This window comes from Nylanderia fulva, unplaced genomic scaffold, assembly GCF_048542155.1.
Source record: "Nylanderia fulva isolate GAGA-0341 unplaced genomic scaffold, ASM4854215v1 Scaffold1, whole genome shotgun sequence".
NCBI lineage: Eukaryota > Metazoa > Arthropoda > Insecta > Hymenoptera > Formicidae > Nylanderia > Nylanderia fulva.
Genome location: NW_028189192.1, coordinates 1,326,822 through 1,340,921, shown reverse-complemented (window position 1 = coordinate 1,340,921; position 14,100 = coordinate 1,326,822).

Here is a 14,100-nt window from a genome sequence, read left to right as displayed (position 1 = left end):
ATTATAATATTTATAAGAGAGAGAAAGGGAGATGAGAGAGACACAATTGCATATTTGCATTCCAATACTTGGAGTGCATAATTAATTTTTCTGAGCAAAATTTGGTAAAATAATTTTTGCACGAAAAGTATAATATAAATCTTATGTAAAAAGTTCTCTGTAAAATCTTAAAAAGAATGTTGAGCTATAAAATAGTTTGTGGAATAAAAAATGTAAATGATAAATGCAATATTGGGCAGAGGCAAGTTCGAAGCAAAATAAGTTGCACATGTAGAATTATAATATTTATAAGAGAGAGAAAGGGAGATGAGAGAGACACAATTGTATACTTGCATTCGAATACTTGAAGTGCATAATTAATTTTTCTGAGCAAAATTTGGTAAAATAATTTTTGCACAAAAAAATATAATATAAATCTTATGTAAAAAGTTCTCTGTAAAATCTTAAAAAGAATGTTGAGCTATAAAATAGTTTGTGGAATAAAAAATCTAAATTATAAATGCAATATTGGGCAGAGGCAAGTTCGAAGCAAAATAAGTTGCACATGTAGAATTATAATATTTATAAGAGAGAGAAAGGGAGATGAGAGAGACACAATTGTATACTTGCATTCGAATACTTGAAGTGCATAATTAATTTTTCTGAGCAAAATTTGGTAAAATAATTTTTGCACGAAAAAATATAATATAAATCTTATGTAAAAAGTTCTCTGTAAAATCTTAAAAAGAATATTGAGCTATAAAATAGTTTGTAGAATAAAAAATCTAACGATAAAGAAAACCGCCAGGAATAGCGTTACAACATTACATCGGCGCTGATATAGGAAGTGCGACAATATCATATAATGCACGATCTCGCGAGAGAGGTGTGTCCAAGATAAAGAATGCACGTGTTTGGAGAAAAGAAAAATTAATGGATCAGATAAGCGAGACGACAAACGTCGAGAAAGTGGTGTTACAGGAAAACCCGGCGCTCTCCGGCAAAAATTATCCGCGCGAAATTAATAGAGCAATAATTAATAGAGCAATAAACTCTTTCTTTCTCTGAAATCGCTCAAGCTAAGTCTCGGGAAGCATTAAAAGCCTCGTAAAGAGATATCGCGTAATTATTCCACTCTATATAATTATTATTTTTATATATATACTATTTCTGATATTACATTCTTATATATAAGTGCTGTTCCTTAAGTGCTCTCATATTATTCTCCCGTTCATTAATATATGATCAAGAGAGTCTGCGCAATCTGCAATTTTTCTTTAATAAAACTAGGTTATAGATATATCATGTAAATCGATTTTCATTATAATATATATGTGTAATTACGATAATCAGGACGAATAACGCGCGCATATGACTGTAATTTTCTTCACACAAGTAATTTATTTTTTGAATTTCTCCTATCAGTTCGAAGTTTCAGCAAGAGAAACTCGGAAGTAAATAATGCATATGCGGACTAACTTGTCGCGCAGGAAATGTCAGGTGATAACGAAAAGTCATTTTCACGTGCAATACGCAACATACAGCTGGTAAGTAAATTCGAGGAGAAAAAAATTCATTGGTTTTTCAAACATTGTGTATTATTCGCGATTCTAACTCGCGCAAAAAAAATACTCTCGTTAGTTTTTGCGCCACCTTGAATTACGAGCCGTGTTTCGAGATAACAGGTATATTATATATATAATATATATAATATATATATGTCAACAACGAGTTGATTATCCTTATCACCTGCATGACACATGCATCGCCGCGATGTTTTGCTTTCTTTATGTAACAATTGAATTTGTGCAGAAAAATGTATATTTTTCATGCATGTAAAAAATTGTACAAACTGTTTGCTGTTATCTAAATAAAATTATATAAATGATCATCTTTAGATCATAGATGAAACTTTGGCGTCATCTTGTCTTTATATATAGATAATAAAAATATGTATTATCTATATCTGTGCATCTTAGATAAAAAAAAGTAGTATCTTTATTAAATTATCTAGAATAATTTTCAGATATAATTTTGGTTTAGAATCATAGCACATAAAAATACTTAAATAGTAGAACTTAAGCAGTAAGCAATATACAAATTTAGAAATAAAAATATGAATACATATTTTTATATCCTTTTTTATAATTTAAATTTTTTTAAGCAGTCTTAAAAATTATTATCTAGAAAATTATCTGGATGAGTCGCCATATAATTTTATCTTTTACCTAGATATATTTAAAACAAAATCATCTTCATCTTATCTAACAATAAGATAAATTTACATATTTTTATCTAATCTTTATCTAGCTAATATTTAACTCATCTAAGCACAACACTGTGTACAGCACATGGAAAATTATTTATTTCGAGATATATATATATATATATATATATATTTCTCGAAATATTCACACGCTAATTTATCTAAAGATTATTGGGATAGAAAGGATAATATCACGATGAAAGTATTCGGCGAATTGGATACTAAATCCGATCTTGCGTTAATTTCTGCAATTAGCCGACCAAAACTGTGTCGCAACTGCATTGCAAATTATTATCGGTGTAGATTTAACGCGAAACCGCAAATCTTCCAAGACAATTCTCTAGAAAAGGGGGAGAAGTGGCACGGAGATAAAACTCGGGCGAAAATTCATCAAGTCATCCTACTGAACTCCTTCCATGTTTCTTTTACTATTTGCGAGCTACTTTCCTGCGAGATATCTTAATATTCCGCCTTTTATGACAATAGAGTTCTCCACGGGGCCAAAGAGATTGACTTCTAGCGGGATATTGCTCGAACGAGTTGAGATTAGCACGAATCGATGATTCATGACCGTGAAATTGATAAAATTTCCACGATACGGAATGATTTATCATCTTGTCTGTTAATATTTACTTATATCACATCCTTTTCAAATTGCAACGTAGATTCAGTTTTTACACGTGCGACGCAGATATTAAAAAGTCTAAGTAAATATTTATTCCTGATGAACAAAATTATTTAAAGTATAATCTTCAAGAAAACAAAATATTTGATTAAAACTTATTTCTCGCGCATTTGAAAAAAGCATACATAAAAATTGCATATACATAGAGAGAATTTTCTCTTAGAATTTACCCTGAAAATCATGGTAATCGTAGAAGAATATATTAGAAGAATTTTATAAGTTTCTCTGATTATAATATTTACACCGTAATGAAAAATATTAATATCTACCGCAATAAGATATAAAATATGTTCGACTATAATTTTAATGTACATAGTAAAATTTCCTATGTATATTATTAACATTTTTATTGTGGTAAATATTAATCAGAGAAACTCATAAAATTCTTCCAATACTATATTGTCCCACGATTATCATGATTCTATATAAAATATATATTATTATTCTATTTTTTGGTCAATCTCAAATTATTTTAATTCAATATAATTATTTCTAAATTTATATATAATAATATAAAAATATCTGAATCAAATAATTCTGCGATTCTTTGCAGCGGAAACGCGCGATTTTTCGGCTATATTCAGGATTGGGTAACAACTAGTTAATTAGTTAAAAGTTAAAAAAAATTTTTTTATAAGTTATAAACGTATTATTTTTAAATTAATATAATATTATTATATACAGGTATATAATTATTATTTTTAAACAATATATTTTATATATTTTTTATGTACATATTTTAGTAGATATTAATTTATATAAAAGGACTGAGAGAGATTTTTGACTTTTAACTTAACTATAAATTAATTTTGTAAGCAATTAACTTTAACTTAACTTCGTGGAAAAAAAATCATTAACCTACTCAAGCCTGCGTATATAATATTAATATAATATTATTATATACAGGTATATAATTATTATTTTTAAACAACATATTTTATATATATTTTATATATTTTTTATGTACATATTTTAGTAGATATTAATTTATATAAAAGGACTGATTGTGAGAGATTTTTAACTTTTAACTTAACTATAAATTAATTTTGTAAGCAATTAACTTTAACTTAACTTCGTGGAAAAAAAATCATTAACCTACTCAAGCCTGCGTTCATACATAAATGTATGTATACTTTTGACAGATGCGGAGTGACGTGCATCTATAGCGGATCTCGAACACGTGTCGCGTATCCGGCATATTGAGACGAGAGGACCGAATATACGAAGAGTTCACGCTAATAACAGAGCTTCGCTCGCCTCTCTCTCTTTCTCTCTCTCTCTTATACACAAGAAGTACTCACGTGGGAGCTTTGCGGGGACTTGGATCGCTGAGAAGCCTTGGGACGGATCCAACCGGGCAGCCAGTGACGTGAGACCGGAAACATTCTTGCGTCGCGATGGAACGCGTGTCCATACACGGTCGTGTCGATTATATCGAGCGAGATTCTCGATCCTATCGCTCGACTGCCCCGCGATCCGTTTAATTATATATCAATGATATAGATCCGATTATCGGTATTACTAGATCAGAGATCCTAGAGGATTGAAACTCCCGATCGATGATCCTTGCGCTAACATCGCGAATCGTCACGGAAATTCATTTGGCAAGCTAAAGATGAGGACTGACTAACGATAATTGCGACGTCTGCAACTAAACTGTCGCCGCTTATCGCGTTAATCATTTATTATTGCGTTATCTCGAATTGTTCGAGATTGTCGGAGTCTCTCTCGTTTAATTCGAGTATTATATATATATATTCTAAAGCGATATATATAAGACACGCGAATCCTTTTATGCGTTCTAACATGTATTTAGGTATATCTAAATTCGCAAAGTTAGCTCTCAACATTCGATGACGATAAGTGATCGTGATAAAATGGACTATGATATCGATCTAAGATCGGAGAAAATGATGAAAAATATTCGAGAGAGAAATTTCGTGGCTCTAACATTCCCTCTTGTAAGTAAGAAACGCTGTTCGAGAAATCGAGCGCGCGTTTAAAGTTCGCGTTTTTTTTTTTTTTTTAACACGTTCGTTTACACCGGTGCTCGTTCATTATACATATACATATATGTACTTTCTTCATTCGTTTCACGCGGCAGATGCGTTAAACGGTTTTCTTCCCCTTCGCGTGGACCGTAAAATGGAGAATGCGAGAGATTAAGGTGGCTAATTGACCGGTATAATAAAACCTGCTGAACGAGGCATTCTCCTTCTCGGACAGTCTAGTTTCGTCGAAGAGTTCGATGGAGATTGTAAAAAAAGAAGAAACGTTATATCCTCGAATATATGAAGACGCAGATTGCAAACCTGTCATCGTGCGAAATAGTGCGTCATTTGCAAAAAAAAAAAAAAAAAAAACCTTTGCTCTCTTTTGCACAAGATGTGTTGTCGATTATACTTGACAGATTCGACTTTTTTTCCATGGCAAGTATTTCAGTCAAATAACTTTAAATCGCATACCTGACGCGTTTAGAAAAAGATAAATGTTACAATATAAACAGTAAATTTGGGATTTTAATTAAACGACATTTAATTTCATGTAAGTTAAATTAAATTATAATATATTGTATATAATATATAATATATTATAATGTAATGAAATAACATAAAAAATATTATAATATATTATAATTTAAGTTACAGTGAATTTGAGATTTAAATCAAACGATGTTAATTGAAATCTGATTTTGAAAACTTAGCTTCGATGATAATCATCCTATTATTGATAATATCATTATGGATAACATTAAAAAGCTCTCAAGCATAAATGTATACGTTCTCTTATCCCACAGCGACAAAGATCGCATTGCACGTGTATGGACTATTACGGGGTTGACTACAGATGTTAATGAGTCTTTGACTTACGGTAATTGGCGTAGCTTCGTTAGATATCGAATGGCGACAAGGTCGTGTTGGAAATAGCTTGTCCGTGAACGGAGATCTGAACTCTACGCATTGTGTAAATAGGTATGACGCATTGACAAACAATGCGAATTTTCCCAAAGTAAAATCTATTATTCGTCTCTCTATCTCTCTTAAGAGTTTCTCGATATAATTATATGCAGTCGAAAAAAAAATTAAAATTATAAAATATAATATAAAATAATTATAAAATTGATATAAAATATATTACAAAATTATAATATGTATTTAATATATATATTATAATTTTATAATTATATTTTATATTAATTTTATAATTATTTTATATTATATTTTATAATTTAAGTTTATATAATTTAATATTATATCATATATTATTAAATATAATATAAATTATATATATAAGTCATATATATAATATATATTATAATTTAAGAGTTGGCTAATATTTTAATTTAAATAATATTATTTTAGCTTCGATGTGTTATATTTCGCATGTATGAATTTTGACATAAAATTTTATATAATTTTTTTTCAAGATGTATAGACGTATCATTTATGGAGAAGCCATATTAGATTATAATTAGAGAAATCCCGCGAGAGAGCAATACGGTGAGAGTAACCTTGGATAAAGAACGTAAAGGACTTCATTAATTTGGCTCAGTTTCTTCATTATATAAACAGACACTTTTCATCGTTAGGTAATCGATACAGCGGTATCGCGTAGCGGTATCGTGTGGTCGTGCCATCGTCAGAGCTAAGCGGAAGCGAGTTGTTCACCGGAACCGGGTGTTTCTTTCACGATCCGCTCGAGCCGTGACAAACGCAAAAAAAGACACGCGCGCCGCTCAAAGTACACGGTACAAATAACGTACTTCCGGACACCCCACGAAAAATTGAATAGTCGATATAGTATAACATAAATGTTAATTAATTAAATGTTTATTTTATATGCTCCAATCTCAAATTTATTTATTTTCCTATTAATTAGCAGATTATTTAAAATCAATATATCAATGAATTTATGAAAAAGCTCATATGGAATCGTAATAATGAAAAAATATATTTATATTAATTTGCAATTAATTTTAATATATATAAATATATTTAAATATATATAAATATATATATATATATTTTTTAAATATATATATAATATATATATATATATTTTTTAAATATATATATAAATATATATAAATATTTATATATATTTAATGTATATAAATATATAAATATATTTGTTAAAAAAATATTCATTATTAAATATAGCCGTCGTCGCGATACATATGTATATATCAATTGCGTGGTACGATGATCATTAATTGTAATATTAATAGACAATGATCACGTTTTGCATGGAAAAATGACGACACAAGGAGCGGCTCATTGTCACTACCTACTCCCTCGAATGTCACTCGGGATATAAATACAAGTTTGTGTTTGTATCCCTTCCACTACTACTTAACGTACTACGCGTCTTGAATCTGACATATCGCTGTCATCATGCGAATGACATAACAAGACTGTGTAAAGACCATGTAAACAAAAGCGCTGCATACGTCATAAGCATTTAATCATAAAATCAATATTTCACGTGTCCTTTAAAAAAATTTTTAAATGTTATAATCAATTGATGTGTCATAATTTCTCTCGATTATTTTAATCACTCGTACGATTCGTGTATTAGTATTCTTTTTTTTAATCAGAAAATTATTAGCAAGTTACATTTAAATCGGTGAAATATATATTTTGCAATCTAAACATATTTAAAAAAATAATTATCGCGAGTTACATTTGCTGTTACATTTTAATTTCCATTTCAAATGAATAACTCGCAAAAAATATAAATATATATCTGTTTTGATAAACGGCTGTTATCTCGGTATATTTATAAAAGAATTGTCAAGAATTAATTTATACGAAGCCAATATATTTCTTGTGATAGTTTAAAATAATAATCTAAAATTGTATATGTTGTAATTGTATATGAAATAAACTCATGTCAATATTTCAAAATGTCAGTGTATCAAAATGAAAGATTGTTGAGAGAAAGAGAAAGTGTTCCCGATATCTTATCTTTAATTTTAAATACATTATATATAATGTATTTAAAATTAAAGATTATAAGTGTATATTTATATTCTATTTATCTTATTACTTTTTTTATTGAGAAAATAAAATTATTTTAAGATGCGATCGTATACTGTTTATTAGCGATCTATTATAATAATAGATAACATTGCCGCTGCAAGTGACGCATGAAATTGACCACGTAATTTTCAAGTTAGATCCTAGTTTTCGCATTTTCTTCTTCCATAGCGTATATATAATAAAATATGCGTTGCATGCAATTAACGTGTGAAATGCCACATCATATTCGGGTAAATAGTACGCGCGATTAACCATAATTAACCGCATTTTTGCAAATGAGTATCATGACGGAGTATCAAGAAAAATCAACAAGAAGAGAAAACTCAATATAGCATCATTTGACGACAGAGAAATTTATAATTTTGTTAATTTATTTAATAATTATGTTAAATTTAATTATAATTTTGTTGTAGATTTAATTATAATTTTATTAATAGGCTGATGTTTGATATTTATGAATATAATTTCATGTGGCTAATGATATAGAATTTCATCTATAAATGTCAATTTTTTTTATTTATCGATCGGTCAATTAACACTAAAAAAATGATATATAATTTATAGAAAATTTATATAAAATTAATCGGTCAATTTTACACAAAAATTATATATAAAATTGATCAATCAATTTTACACAAAAAAATTACATATATAAAATTTAAATAAAATAATTTTTAATGAGTCTTGAGATTTATGAAAATCTATCGATCTGGGAATCTCTCGAATCTATCAGACCCGCGAAAAAATGTTGCGTAAAACCGAAGTTTCGCATCGAATCCCGAGGAATGTAATTCAGCATGGGAATGCTAAACGCGCATAATCGAAAGCACACAGTTTCACAATGCGTACATTAGCGGATATATGCCCGTGGGGAAGCGTGCAACTAATCGGCGACCTTTAGGAGGCTGTGTCGATAAAAATCGTATCGAACGCTCGATCCGATGCCCTCAGCGTAATGCAACGGACGGTTCGTTCGAACTATTTTCCTCGCGTTTTCTCGTGATCGTATGCACATATACATCATTGCAGAGCTGCCGTACAACAGAAGTAAGCGCATAGAAAACCACAGATAGAGCGGCAACAGGTAATTAAATTGAAATGACTTGAACTGTTAGGCACCTGACATGAATAATATGCTTCGGAGATGAGATGCTTGCAGATGCTGAAAATATTCTTTCAGCAAAAGTATAATATTCGATATAAAATATAGCAATATATTTTTAGAAATATAGAGATATATTTTTAGAAATATAAAAATAATGCTTCTTATATATTAAATATATTAAAAAATGTCATATATAATTTATATAAAATTTTTATATAAAATAATTGAAATAATATATTTATAAGATATCTATATATTTATTTAATAATAAAAACGATAACTATAAGTTCGTGTTATAAAAAAATATGTAATATAATTTTATATATAATTTATATAAAATTTTTATATAAAATAATTGAAATAATATATTTATAAGATATCTATATATTTATTTAATAATAAAAACGATAACTATAAGTTCGTGTTATAAAAAAATATGTAATATATTACATAAAAATGTGTAAAATTACACTTGTGTAATTTTACATATTTTCTCTGCAATTTTATATATTTTTTAAGTGTAGACAGAAAAATAAGTGAGAGATTGACGTTTGATGTTAATATAGAAGGGGATAACGCACGCATATTATAATTTTAAATGCGCTGTAGTAGCAAACGTAGCGAATTACAATCGTTCCTAAACGCAGCATGCATTTCGGATTTTATCGTGAGGAGAGAAAGGTGCTTCGCTATCGTCAGATGACATACATACGATAAGCGATATAAAACGTTAAGAGATGTAAATCGACAGAGAGAAAGAGACTCGCTCTAATACAGAAGATGAAAAAAAAATCATTACATTTCAAATAATATGTAATAGTCGGGTAATAGCTTTTTAATTAATTATAAAATTGAAAAAAAAATTCTTCGATTCCAAAACCCAGAAGACGCGTGATTAATCTTCCCGCCTAATTAACCTTTGATGATTTTCCACTTTTATTCCGCATCGAGCTCGACCAGCGCGTTAAGTTTACCGTTTTACTGTGGCAAAGTCAGTATGGAATGCTCGCCATTTGCTCGCTGCAATGTTGTAATCCACAGGTTCGTGCACGGTGCGTGCGGTAATTAATGCTGACGGTTAACTGTATCACTGACGTATGACTTCAATCGCCGAGTCTCGAGAATGTTTCTTCTAACAGTTTCTTTTCTTTTTTTTTTTTTACCGTCGAGAGCCTCTAACAAACGAAGGGAGCGTAAAGTGTCTTGCAAAATTTGGTTTGCCATAGAATCTTTGCTATAATCTTTCAACGAGCAACAAAATCAATATTGTTCGAATAAGTTTGCTATAGAATCTTTGCTATAATCTTTCAACGAGCAACAAAATCAATATTGTTCAAATAAGAGCGACATTGCTACACGCGGAAGTACACAGCGAACGAGTTGAATAAATACCGGTATATTCTCATCTAACTGTACACTTTATAAAAGATGTGTCACACTTCCGCTATAGCATTACGTTCCTCTCTTAATATAGCCAGCAATTTATTTCTAATTAAATAAATTACGCCGCTAAGAAAAATCAGGTCTCGAAAAGTCGGTCTGAAAATCTCTAATGAAAAGTTTTCAAATTTATTTCTTTATTTTAATTTAATCTTCACCTTCCTATTGTATATTTTAATTTATTATTAATTTTATTATTAATTTTAATCTAATTTTATTAATTTAAATCTCTAATTTTATTTACTATTAATTTTAAATCTAATCAATAATTCCAAATAATCTTATATCACGTTCTGCTGAAGATAAGCGGCAGATATCGATCGAAATCTATTGAAAATAGACAATAAGCAATAAGAATTTTCCTCGCGATCCGAGACGCGTTAAACGCTCGAGATATCTCTCGTTAATATCTTCTGGCTTAAGTGCAAAATCGCATTCGCCCGTCGATCAAGACGAAGGAGTAACGAGTTGTACGGCACGTAAAGTTCAGCGGCGGAGTTGCGCTCTCGTGGCAGTTTTATTTGATTACATAATTATTGGATAAGAAGCCGGAGAGATATCGAAGACGGGCGGGGACGAGAAAGGCTGTGTGAGAAACCTCGTGGACATTACGTGCATATATATATATATATATATATATATAATACGTAATATAATTATGTTAAGATCGGTAGGCTCTTTGAAATTCTTATATAGCGAAGAAACGTAAAAGTATTTTTTCCTCACTTATTTATAAGATTTTGAAAACATATGCAGCATATACACTAAAACAAAATTATTTAATTGATAAATATTTATTTCAATATACTCTTTTATACATGATTAAACTAATAATATTGAATTGCCGTGAAAAAATATTTACAATATTTGATATAAGAAATCTTTTTTCAAAACAGATAAATATTTATTTGTTTCAAATCAATGTGTAAATGGTATTATTTAAATAAATATTTATTTGAATTCAATAGTTTTTTTCAGCGTATAATATTTAGTACATATAATATTAAAAAGATAGATAAAGTCATTAAAAATAGAAGCATCTGTATTTTGAATACACATATAACATTTAAATATTTTCCTAAAATATAAATGTAACATTTTCTTTAAATCTTTCATAAAGACAAAAGTGAAAAGGCATATAAATTAAGCTTATATGTTTTAAAAAACATTAATATTATTTATTATTAAATTAATTGTTAAAGTGCCTTTTACATTCCCAAAATATCTGCAAGGATCATTTTAGTATTCAAATTTTGAATAACTCTTCTCAATCTTAAAATCCTTTAGATTTCTCTAACTTCTATTAATAATTTATTAATATTGTATGTTTATTCCTGGCATAAAAATGATTATAATATGTTGTATGTATAATTTATTTATTTATTTCAACATAAATAGCATGAAAGAGATTTATTTCTTTTAAAATGTATGTATCTTTTAAAATCTCTTCAACTCTCAAGTTCTTTAAGCTCCTTTTTTAAAATTATTTCAAAATTGTTTATCAAACTTCGATGATTTTATTTTCTACAGTTATTTATGTTTGATAGATTCTCACTTTAATAATACTTTATTAAAAAACAAAAAATGCGAATACGTCCAACTCTTCCTCTTCCTCTATAAAAAAAATTGTAACACCTCGTCTAGATTGAAAAAGCGATTATTTTATAACAGGGTTGGGCAGATATGTATCTTAAAGTATCTGAGATACGTATTTAAATATATATCTTATTCAAAGACGGTATTTAAATACCGAATAATCGAGTATTTCGAATTTTGTAATTAAGTATTTAATTTAAATGTATCTGCTATACTATCCATATATAATATAATATATGCTATTATATGTTTATTTTAATTATTATAATTTTCTAAAGTTTGAAGTTCAAATAAATAAACTTATCTTTCAAAGTGTTGAAATTAACTTACTTTTGATATTTTGTTTATATAATTCTATCGTCAGACTATATTATACTTAATATTAAAGTAATTAATACAATAAAATCATCTACTATTACTATATGATTTAAAAAATTTTATTTTTCAAATAATAGTAGATAATCTTTTTGTAATTACTTTAATATTAAGTATATAGTACATAATCAGAAAATTAAAACAAAATTGTATTTAAAAGTATTTATAAATGTATTTAAATACAATTAGTATTTAAATATATTTCAAAACCAAAGTATTTCAATATAGTATTTAATCAAATGTCAAACAGTATCTTGTATCTTGTATTTAAATATTTTGTCTCGAAGTCTCTGCCCAACTCTGCTTATTTTTTATCGAAAGGAGAGCTCTCCGAATAATTTCACTGCGTCAGAGGCTGCCGCGTAATTTCATGGAACGTGTCTTGCTGAAATCCCGCGTGCGGTAAAAATCGATCCATCGCAATCGGGTCGATCGCGGCAGAAGAAGGCCTCTCGGGGGTGAAAGTCTTATGTCAGAGGTATATACGTCTTATTATGCCGGACACTGGCTCACGGACCCACGCAACGGAACGAATTCTGTTCTCCCACGGAAAGTCCGAGAGTGTATCCCCTCTGATCCCTAACTCTGCGAGAGAGTGAGAAGAATACAGATCCTCTCTCTTGCAATTTTTCGCGAGACTCCTGCAGAGATGCACCTGCGATCGGAGAACGCGAGCTCTCGAAAGCGATTCGAACGGTTCCCATAAGGATAGCCATCGTAGACTCTTGGTTCGCATTCTTTGCCGAGATGTAAGATACGAGACTTGTAGCACGAACCGCGATGTTTATTTTACATTTTTATTATTCATTTTCACGGGGAGAAACCATTTTATTTGTATTTAATATTGACAGTAATTTTTCCTATACTAATCTGCATTCTAAAATTCTTAATTTTTTTTTTTTTCGTTTATTAAAATTTATTTGTATATTTTATATATTATAAATTTATATAATTTATGTATATTAACACTAATATAATCGTATAAATTATTATTCAAGTGTGTTTTACGTGCGTCACAAGTACGTAAATAAATAATAATACATAGATATATAATAATATTATATATATATATATATATATATATTCATACTTGTAACGCAAATAAAAAATATATTTGAATATAATATTATAATAAATGCAATATTATAGTCTCTTTTATAACTCGAAATATTAAATATTAATGCGATATCAACGGAGTTTGACATAACGAGTCGATGCAGATAATTTTAACGATATAATCCAGCCAAGGAAATTGAGTGCGTGTCGCTCACCTTTTTTGGCAAGCGAGCAAACATATGTATATTGCAATATATACATACATATATCACGGAGCACTAATTAATTAATTTATGCGGTTCTGTTGTAAACAAAATTTTAAAATCTTCACGCTCTCTGGAGTCGGCCGAAGGCGAACTTCTTAATTATGGAATTTTAATCTAGCTTAGTAAAAAAGAAATTAAAAAAAGGAAAAACAAGAGAGAGAGAGAGAGTTTAATACGTAACAATTCGATCCTCGGCGAACCTCAGCAGATGCATTAACTGAGATATGCAACTTTCGGCCTTGTAACACATCGCCTTTTGTATTTTTTACACGACGTGTGGTATCGTTTTT